Source organism: Xyrauchen texanus, chromosome 3 (assembly GCF_025860055.1).
Source record: "Xyrauchen texanus isolate HMW12.3.18 chromosome 3, RBS_HiC_50CHRs, whole genome shotgun sequence".
In the NCBI taxonomy this organism is placed as follows: Eukaryota; Metazoa; Chordata; class Actinopteri; order Cypriniformes; family Catostomidae; genus Xyrauchen; species Xyrauchen texanus.
In genome coordinates, this window is record NC_068278.1 from 36,814,131 (window position 1) to 36,825,511 (window position 11,381).

Genomic DNA, 11,381 nt, shown 5'->3' on the forward strand with positions numbered 1-11,381 from the left:
TATAAAGTAATATATATATATATATTATTTTATCACTTTATTATTTATTTATTTGCTTTTTCATTTCGTTTGGAGTGCAATTTGAATTTAGAAATGTATTTGATTTAAGTTTTTCGTTTTTTAAATAAATGATTTAATTTTCAATGCAAAATCACTAAAGCAAGAATATTAGCCCCGAGGTTTCCGATGTAATTGGATATATGTATTGTGAAGGAGGGAACTAAACAAATTTATTCACATACATGATATATTTTCCTGGATATTGAAATACTCGACTGGTAGAGAATGCATGGATGAAGTTTCTTTGCCAGCGAGATGTTCACAACTGTTGTAAAGCCATCTTTCAAAAAGTTGAACAACACATTTTAAAAGCACTTATTTTTTTCCAGTTTCATTTGAACTTTTAGTTAAAATAAAAAAAAAATTAAGTTCAAAGTTTGAAATCAAGGTGTCTTGTTTTATTGTGTATTTAAAAAAAAATGTTGACCAAAGTATCGAAAAAAGTATTGTTTAGGAACCGGTATTGAAGTCAAGGTATTGGTATAAAATTTTTTTAAGTATACCCAGCCCTATTTCTGCCTGACCATGAAATTTGTTTTAATTATTGATCTGTCTTCTTAAAAAATACAATATTTCAGGTGGTCAGCAGACAGACGTCTAACAACTATACCTGCAAAGAAACACAGAAGGAAATGCTCCTTCTAAAGTTAGTATACGTTTTCATTCCATCAAAAAGCTTAGATAAGTAAGACAGACAGTTTGTTTGTTTGTTTGTTTGTTTGGCTGGCTGGTTGGTTGGATGGCTGGTTGGTTGGTTGGCTGGTTGGTTGGTTGGTTGGTTGGTTGGTTGGTTGGATGGCTGGTTGGTTGGTTGGTTGGTTGGATGGATGGATGGATGGATGGATGGATGGATGGATGGATGGATGGATGGATAGTCTTTTAATTCAGAGTCCTAAATATACAGTGTATTAATAAGTAAAATCAAAGCATAGCACAAAAGGTCAATGAATCTGTACCAGAAGTGACCATGCAATATAGCAGATAAAGAACAATCCTCTAAATTGCCAGTAATCAGTTGGATCCTTGATGCATGTATTATCGCAAGGTAAACACAGTTGTAGCTAAAAAATAAAATAAAAAGCCAAATGGTACACCAAAATCAAACCAACCATCTAATAATTGTATTAACTCTAGCTGCGTTTTATCCTGTTATGACATGTCTAATGGTCATGAGGGTTTTTTCCTCAAATTTCTCCTGAGAATTAAATAAAGGAATAATGATGATGATGATGATATGTCTTTGAACAGGATCTATTCCCCTTTCAGTGTGCCAACTCAGAGGAAGTCAAAAGTAAAAGTTCTTATATTTTTCTATCACCAGTGGGGGAAATGTCTTACACATGTACTTTGATGAGATCATTAAAGTACTTAAGAAATCATACTTAATATTACATATATAAATCACAATGAAAGGTTAAGAAATAGTGGTTAAAATTGACTTAATATCTTGTCTTATATACTGCAGTAGAAACTTACTGCTGATACTTACTAGTGTTCCATGAATGTAAAAATTACTCAGGCAGCTACACATACATAACAGGTTGCATCTCATCCAGACAAGCACAAGCCGTATAATATATTTCTGTGTAGTTAAAGGAACAATATGTAAAACAAACAATACATTTTTTTATAACCTGTGTCTGCATTGATGGACATGACAATGACTTCACATTTTACTCACTCAACTACCAGACTGAATTGTGTTACAAATCCTACCGGCCAGTATGATGGAAAAGTAAGAGAAAATATGGATTCATGTTCATGGTGTGTTTAAGGCAATACGTGCATTTTTGTATTTGAAAGGAGAGGTTTTACACATGTTTGATTAGGCACCACTGGATTCATTGTACAGCTGTGTCAGGATGGATGGCTATGTCCTTAAACTCATGAACAGCATAGATAAGTAAAATATTGTTTGAAGGGTTTTGAGCCAGACTGGTGCCTCTGTGCAGAGTTTGATTGTTCTGCCTCTGTGTTCACATGTTTCCTCCCACAAAAAGGTAATTGTCAATTCTTGAGAAAACAAATAAAATTAACATGCCGAAAAACTGGCAGTAATATGGCTCCTAGCCTGCGCTGTCTTTATGTGAAGATGACATGAATACTCCCTGCCTCTGAAGATCTTTTGGCAGGAGACTTTTCATTCCCAAAACATCTGGATCATAAGGGGAAAACAGACACACATACAAAAAACTAAATTAACTATTGGCTTACTGACAGAGACATGGGCATGCAAATTATTAGTCAACAGGTCCACACAAAACATTCTCATTATGACTGACAACATCATCCACAGTTGATCCACAAACCCTGGTTATTGTCAGACACGTCAGTTCCAGGTTGGTTAAACATACTATTATCCAGATGCCAGAGTTCTGGAAATAGCACGAAAGGTGGCATCTATCCTTAAAAAGCACCCTACTGTGAAGCAAATTATCATTCATACTGGAACGAATGATATCCCATGTCAGCAAGATGAACTGCTGAATGCTGACTTGGATAATCTTTTTAATGTAATTTGTGCATTCCCAGCTGGTCAAGTTTTCTTTTCCGGTCCCACTCCTGAGTCTGCGTCTCATCGCAGCATCGAGTGCTTCAGTAGGCTGCTGAGGAATCACACTTCGTTCTCCTCAATCTGTGCCAAGTACGGGCTATATTGACAACTTAAATCTCTTCTGGAATAATGACAAACAAAAGACGGTCTGCACCTCAGCACAAGGGTCACCTGCTGACATACAACATCCTGTACAGTCTTTACCACACATAGGGGTCTCTCTTGAGTCTCTGATCTATGAAAAAGGGCCAATGGGAATTAGGCAGACAGTATTTGCATACCCCGGATAATGACCTTGATGCTCTTTCTGGGACCCCACTCTTTTCAAGGCTCAGTTATAATATTTAAGCGAGCGTCCCCGCGACAGAGTGTGAATCAGCTTGGTGCTGTTTTACTCTCCCCCCTTTAGATCAGGACATCCACGCAACTCATAGAAGAGGTGCTGACTGCACAGAGAATGCCAGTATCAGAGTTTGTTGTTATTTACATTACCTGCTTCCTTGTTATTTGAACTTTAAAAAAGCATTAAATATAACTGCAATAAAGATGTAAGGGTGTTTAGTTTAAAGATGCTCAACATGCAAGTTTTGCTCCACTCCAATTATTTCACAATTAGAGTGCTTCAGTATTTACTTATTTTGGATAACTCTGTTATACTTTGCGATCTACATCACCTGAAGCTATTTTGAAAATTTAGAGTGCATCTGGACTGTGAGCTGTGTAACTCTTCCTCTCTTCAGTCAGGCGCGAGCTGCAGTGCTGCTCTTTTCGCGTCATCATTAGAGTTAAGTGTGATATCATGTTACGTTAAATGAGATCAAACATTGACTAATCGTTTCAGCCCTAACTACATGTGGTAACCATGGTATAAGCTGAATCCAGTCGTTGAATTATTGAAAATTAATTTTGCATCCCGAGGTATAAAGGCTGAATCACCACACTGCCAACACAGTGTGAAGTTTGTTTTTTTAAATCAGTGGTCCAACACTCATCATTGTATAAAGTTTATAACTCACAGGGATGCAAACAAATGAGAGGCGAAAATGTTGAGACAATCACTGATCCACGATTCATGTTTTCTGCAGTTATTTTTTAAAAGAATAAGCTAAAAGCACCAACTTAAGTTATTTTATTGATTCAAGTATAGCAAATTATCTGCATATAAAGGGTATTTTTGCGTGGCTTGCTTCTGTTTCACAAATTTGTTTAGTTGCATTAATTAACTAGTTTCCTGACCACTTCTGTAATTGCCACTATGTGGGGACAAACAAATGTCTTATGTGCTATAAATAATAGTATATAAATCAATAAATAATTTTTAGATGTTCATGATCAAAATCTGCCAAGAGACTTTATGTTATTTAAAGGTGCAATCTGTAATATTCACTTTTTTTTTTTTTTTGGCCCATTTGTGAACGGCTTGAAATGCAACTTAAAAATGAGCCCTTCCCAGTCTTCATAGGTTGCATATAGACTGTAGACTGATTTTCATGCAAAGGGAGCGAGTCACTTTTGCATACACCTGTGTCAAATGCTGGTGTAACCGCGTTGTAATATTCATAATATGAATAATTCTTTTCACTAAAATTCCTCTGATATTTTGGTGGCTATTGTATATGCAATCTTGTTATTTTGGCGAAGAACTGTTTTGGGGACTTGTGGTGCTGGTGGACGCCATTTTTGATCTGCATGCTTCTCTCGCCAGTTCACTTGCACGCTGGTGTCACAGATCTACCGGAAACTCCCAGCACTAATACTCTACCATCCCTATTCCCTGAGTAGTGATCATCTGCACCTGTCCCTCATCACTGCATCGATCAGCTCTGCGACATAAAAGCCTGATCCTTCTTTCACTCTTCGTCTGGTCTCAACTAAGAATACAGACTAACTTACCTGCTACCGCTGGTTACTCCCTGAAGATATTCCCTCACTCTCTTATCCTAGTTCCTGCTCCATCGCTCCGTTGACGATTGCCCAAGGTCATCTCTGCCTTTGTTTAGTTTGTTTTGTTTTCAATAAACACCACCTCCGGGTTCTACGGTATCTACAATCTGGGTGTCTGTTACAGAAAACCAGACCAACTAAAATCCTAAACCCAACTGGGTCTGACCCCATTCAGGAGCTGGTTGATGCATTCCAGCATGCAATCACTCACTGTTTGGATCCCACAGCACCACCGATAACCGCCGGCACTTCCACAATTCCTTCCCCGGTCTATTCTGCCAGTCCTGTGTTCAACCCAGCGCCCTACTCTGGATTGGCGGAGAACTGCAGCAGCTTTTTGACCCAGTGTTCACTCGCTCTAGAAATGCAGCTGCAATGATTTCCCACAGAATGAGCTAAGGTGGCTAATATAATCTCTTTGTTAACTGGACAAGCGCTGCAATGGGCACAACCTCTCTCTGGGATCAAAATAGCACAGTAACCCAATTCCTTCGTAGAAAAAATTATCTTCTTCTCGCGCTTCAACTTTACCATCTCCTATCATCCAGGAAACAAGAATATCAAGGCGGATGCCCTTTCCCCTCTCTACACTCCAGAAGAAACCCATGAGAAACCAGATACTATTCTTCCTTCTTGCGTTATAATAATCCCAATTCAATGGTCCCTTGATGATGACATCACTGAGGCCTCTGCCAATAAAAGTCTGTAGTCCTACTAATAAAACCTATGTACCCTCTTCCCTACGACTAACTCTCTGTAAGGGGGTTAGGATGAGCAAGGAGGAGGCGAGAACCAGCTTGTCAATATAAATCATATTTAATTAAACCCAAAACCAAAACACACGAACATAAACACACACATGACGGACACGCCCGTAATTCTCTCTCTCTCGAACCATCATCACCGGCCGCCTTTATCCCTCGCGCATCCCATCAGGCTGATTAGGGACCGGGTGTGCAACATTCTAGCCCGGCCCCGCCCCCCTCCGCTCCACACTCCTCTCGGCGTTACCTCAGGCCGGGGTGCCACTCCAGCCGCCCCCCGCATTGCTCCTTCCCACGGGATTGAGGATGGTGTGGGTGGCTCTGGAAGCAATCTGGGGATGGCAGTGGGTGCAGCTCTGTCGGGAACCCCCCTCGGACCACCCGTCCCCCGGCATGCTCGTTTACTCCCGTCCATGCTCGAGGCAACAGCAGCTCGCCTCACAGCCAGCCTGCCTATCCTCTGGAACTCGAAGTGGATGAGCTCGCCGCTGCATCGGAGAGCGCGGCGTCTGATGCGGCTGCCGCCTTCGGGCCAGCATGCCCAGGCTGAGGCTCAGATGTCCGATATGCTTTCCCGTTGGCTTGGACTGGAACCCTCCATCCTCCCCACAGCCATCGCGGTTGGATGACTTGTTCCTGGGGTCTGGGCACCGCTCATGGCCGCCCATCACAAAGCCACTCGCTCATCCGCTCTCGCTACCCTCAACGGCAGAGTGGCCCACGGGTACATGGCGATTCCCCCGGTGGATAGGGCTGTTGCGCTCCACCTGTGTCCCGGAAACCATACCACCTGGCGGGTTCGCCCTGTGCTCCCTTCCAAAGCCTGTTGGACGACATCCTCACTGACAGCGAAGGCCTACAGCGCCACCAGACATGCCGCTTCCACCCTGCACTCCATGGCCCTCCTGCAAGTTCACCAGGCCAAGGCTCTCAAAGAGCTGTACGTGGGTAGCCCTGATCCCGATGTGCTGCAGGAACTGCGCTCAGTGACCGACCTCGCCCTTAGAACCACGAAGGTCACAGCACAGTCACTTGGGCAGGCGATGGCCACGCTCGTGGTCCAGGAACGTCATCTGTGGCTGAACTTGGTCGAGATGCATGAGACCGGCAAGATTCGCTTTCTCGACGCCCCAGTCTCCCAGTTTGGCCTCTTCGGCGACACCCTCGAGGACTTTACCCAGCAGTTCTCCGCGGTGAAGAAACAGACGGAGGCCATTTCTCATATCCTGCCCCACCGCAAGTCTGCCGCCATGGGCCATGCCCCGTCTGCTCGCCGAGGGTGTCCCCCTGCGAAGAGACAACAGGCTGCTCCGCCTCAACCTGGACCTAGCTCTCAGCCCATGCTTCAAGTGCCCCGCAGGAAGCAGATGCCCCCTGTCTCATGGACCTCCTCCAGAACCCGGAAGGCTCCCAGGCGAGATGTTAGCTCCGGAGATGGTAAGACCACTCCATCCCCCGGTGGAGGGCCTGGAGGAGAATCTTTTTTTGAATTCCTTTCATTTGCCGCTCCCCTTACGGGGCAGCGGTACCCAAATTCTCAATAAAAGAGCAATTTCCTTTGTCTCTGGGTCATCTGGCCCACAAATGCCATTCTCACGGCACTCTGCCACCAGATCTCAACAGTCTCAACATGATGGACGCGGACCCCCGACCTTCAGCCCCACGACTGTCCCCCGGCCAGTCGGTTCTGACAAGTCCAGAGGATGCCGCTACAGGGCCTCCTCCTCAGTCACTAACCTGCCCCCTGCCGGGTGTGCTGAGGTAGGTAAGTGCTTCGAGTCCTTTCTCAGCACTAGAGCCTCGGGACGCATCATCGCCTCCTGACGCTGTACTACCTGCTCCGCCCCGCTGAGAAGCCCCGCCGGGTACGTCAAAAATTCTCGTCCCTGTGGTGCCCCTAGCATGGAGACTGGATGCGTGGCTCTCACTTCCCAACCTGTCACGCTGGCTGGCCCGGACCATCCGACTCGGTTACGCAATTCAGTTCGCTTCGCGGGCGTCTGCTTTACTGCAGTACACGGCGAACATGCCAAATCCCTGCGCACGGAAATCGCTACTCTTTTACTCAAAGACGCGATAGAGCCTGTTCCTAGAGCTTTGCTCATACTCCCGTTCAAAATGCTCACGCAAAAGTACATCTTAACTTGCGTCCGGCATCTAGATTGGTTCGCAGCGGTAGACCTGAAGGACGCGTACTTCCACGTCTCAATTCTGCCAGGACACCAACCATTTCTACGGTTCGCGTTCGACGGCCAGGCGTTCCAGTACAAAGTCCTCCCCTTCGGCATGTCTCTGTCCCCTCACATCTTCACAAAAGTCGCAGAGGCAGCTCAAGCCCTGCACCGAGAAGCCGGCATCCGCATACTCGATTACTTCGACGACTGGCTCATACTGGCCCACTCCCGAGAGTTACTATGCGCTCACAGAGACTAGGTGCTCAGACACCTCAGCCACTTGGGGCTTCTGGTCAAACGAGAAAAGAGCAAGCTCACCCCGGTTCAGAGCATCTCTTTCCTCGGTATGGAGTTAGACTCAGTCTCAATGTCAGCACACCTCACCAACGAGCGTGCGCAGTCGGTGCTGAAATGCCTCGCCAAGTTCAGGCCAGGCACAACGGTCCCTCTAAAACTCTTCCAGAGGCTCCTGGGGCATATAGCATCCTCCACGGCACGCACCGTGTGACGATCACCCCCGCCTGCCGCCAGACACTCAAACCCTGGACAGACCTCTGCTTTCTACGGGCAGGTGTGCCCCTGTAGCAGGTGTCCTGACGCGTCCTGGTCACAACTGACGCCTCCAGACTGGGTTGGGGCGCCATGTGCAACGGGCACGTAGCTGCGGGCCATTGGAGAGGGGCCCCACTGCGCTGGCATATCAATTGCCTAGAGATGCTGACTGTTTTCTTTGCTTTGTGGAAGTTCCTCCCGCTAGTTTGGGACAAACATGTCCTAGTCAGGTCAGACAGCACCACTGCGGTAGCGTACATAAATCGCCAAGGCGGCGTACGCTCCCGCCACATGTCGCGACTCGCCTGTCTGGCTTGACTGCGTGCCACTCACATCCCCGGCAAACTCAATAAGATAGCGGATGCGCTGTCACGACAACGCTTGCCCAGCGAAGAGTGGAGGCTTCACTCCCCAGTTGGTCCAGCTGATTTGGGAACGATTCAGCGAGGCCCAGTTAGATCTGTTTGACTCTTGAGAGACCTCCCACTGCCCGCTCTGGTATGCCCGAACAGAGGCTCCCCTCGAGGCAGACGCACTGGCACACAGCTGGCCCGCGGGGCTGCACAAATACGCAGTTCCCACAGTGAGCCTTCTTGCACAGGTGCAGGGAGCACGAGGAACAAGTCACACTAGTGGCTCCCTATTGGCCCACCCGGGTCTGGTTCTCGGACCTCATACTCCCTGGCAAATTCCCCTGAGGAAGGACCTTCTTTCTCAGGGGCAGGGCACGCTCTGGCATCCGCACCCAGACCTTTGCAACCTCCACGTCTGGCCCCTGGACGGGACTTGGAAGATCTAGCTGGTCTACCACCTACCGTCGTAGACACGATCAACCAAGCCAGAGCCCCTTCCACCAGGCATCTTTACGCCCTGAAGTGGCGCTTGTTCGCAAATTAGTGTTGTTACCGAGCCGAAGACCCATCTGAACTCGTCCTAGGCCGTTTGCCTGATCGGAACCAAACCAGTGCAGAATGATTCGTAGTGGCCTTGTCCATTTTACTAAAACAGGTTTTGAATGGGTTGAGATATTATCACCAAATTTGGTAAATGTATGTATGAGCTCATAATAAATAATCAAAAATGGCTCTAATTATGGAACCGTTGGTCCGAACGACTTGAAATTTTGCATGCACTGTCTTTGTCCAAGGTGCCATCAAAAATATTGGCTGCCATCGGCCAATCAGCTTTTATATAGAGTAAAAGGTTTGTGTAAAATTGGAAAGAAACTGCCCACCGGGAGGTGCTATGGTGTTTTACATGCATGTTAATTTTTGTATATACCCCTGTTTTTCACAGAGAAACTGTTTATTCATACCATAATGTAGATCTCCTCATTATGAATTTTTTTAGCCTCAAGTACCATTTGTTTGAAATAAAACAATCATTCAATACTTGAGATTTAAAAAAAAAAACTACACTCAAACTAGTTGTTGGCCATTAGCCCAATCGTAACCAAACCATTGAAGAAAGATTCAGCAGAGTCCCAATGTAAAAAGTTATCAAAGGAATTTCTTACTTTTCATCATCAAACGGTATGCCAAAACATAGTGGGTGTGGCCACATTTATTACAATGGTTATAACTTTGAACAGATTGAGATATTATCACCAAATTAGATATACTTATGTATGGGGTCATTCTGAGGATATACACAAAATGTGGAAACCTCTGCTTCTTGTTGGCCCTATAATAATTAAAAATTAAAAAATATTTCTAACTACTAATTGGCCTGTATCTTTTGAGCGAAAAATTCAAACTTAACAAAATTTAAAACACAGTGACAAGATAACATTCTGAGATAACATGCCAAATGTATACACGGTACTGTATGCATCCCCCTATCCCCGTGCAAAATAAGAACAAAAAAGTAGGCTATAAATGGGAAAAATAGAGAGCTAAGGGTTTTAGATATTAAATTTTTTATCATACAATAAATATAATGTCTTATCTCCTGCTCTTGTCTTTTGATTTTCAATAACATTTTTATGTTTAGCTTGTCAGGACCAACTTGTTTGATGTCTTGTTTGTGTGAATTGGCAATAGAAACAACACGCTCTTATGCACAAGTTTATCAATAGTGGTCGCCATGTTGGCAATCTGTAAGACTGCCGGTGCACACTAAAGTTACATTTGGTACCTTTGCATCTCAATGTGGGCTTGTTGCCCTACCATTATTGACCAAAGATTTCCATTGAGAAATGTATTGGTGCTGTGCTAATCCTAGTTAGTAATCCTAGTTTACTGTACTGTTTCTAACATGCAGTCAAATGTCTGCATTCATTTGACTATTTTCTCTATGTAGGTTTATTGCAGTGTTGTATGGTTGCTTTATTATTTTTACAATTGTTATTATGAGTAAAAAAATTTCAACAATCAACATTTCATTATGTTCTCCTTAATCTAATTTAAATTGCCTTTTAATTTTTTAAAATAATTTCTAACATTTGCAATATTGTGAGTTAACATTTAGAAACTAGATTAAAAAGTTTGAGTACAAACTTTAAGTTGGCTTGTGAAAGTTTGGACCAGAAAGTTTGAAGAAGTTTAAAGTAGTTTGAAGTTTAAATTAGTTTAAATTAGTTTCAAGTAGTTTCTATTTTAAAGTAGTTTATAGTTTAAAGTAGTTTGAAGTTTATATTAGTTTAAATTAGTTTAAAGTAGTTTATAGTTTAAAGTAGTTTGAAGTTTAAAGAAGTTTGAATTTTATATTAGTTTAAATTAGTTTAAAGTAGTTTATAGTTTAAAGTAGTTTAAAGTTTAAATTAGTTTGTAGTTTAAATTAGTTTAAAGTAGTTTGAAGTTTATATTAGTTTAAATTAGTTTAAAGTAGTTTATAGTTTAAAGTAGTTTGAAGTTTAAAGAAGTTTGAATTTTATATTAGTTTAAATTAGTTTAAAGTAGTTTATAGTTTAAAGTAGTTTGAAGTTTAAAGTAGTTTATAGTTTAAATTAGTTTAAAGTTTAAATTAGTTTGTAGTCTAAAGTAGTTTCAAATTTAACTTAGTTGCTAGATAGATAGATAGATGGATAGATAGACACGTTTTTAGCATGTTTTAGCACTTTGCTAGGCGATGCTAGCACGTGTTAGCATGATGCTAGCACATTTTTAGCATGTTTTAACACTCTGCTAGGCGATGCTAGCATGTGTTAGCATGATGCTAGCACATTTTTAGCATGTTTTAGCACATCGCTAGGCGATGCTAGCATGTGTTAGCATGATGCTAGCACGTTTCTTGCATGTTTTAGCACTTCGCTAGGCAATGCTAGCATGTGTTAGCATGATGATGGCATGTTTTTTGCATGTTTTAGTACTTCGCTAGGCAATGCTAGCATGT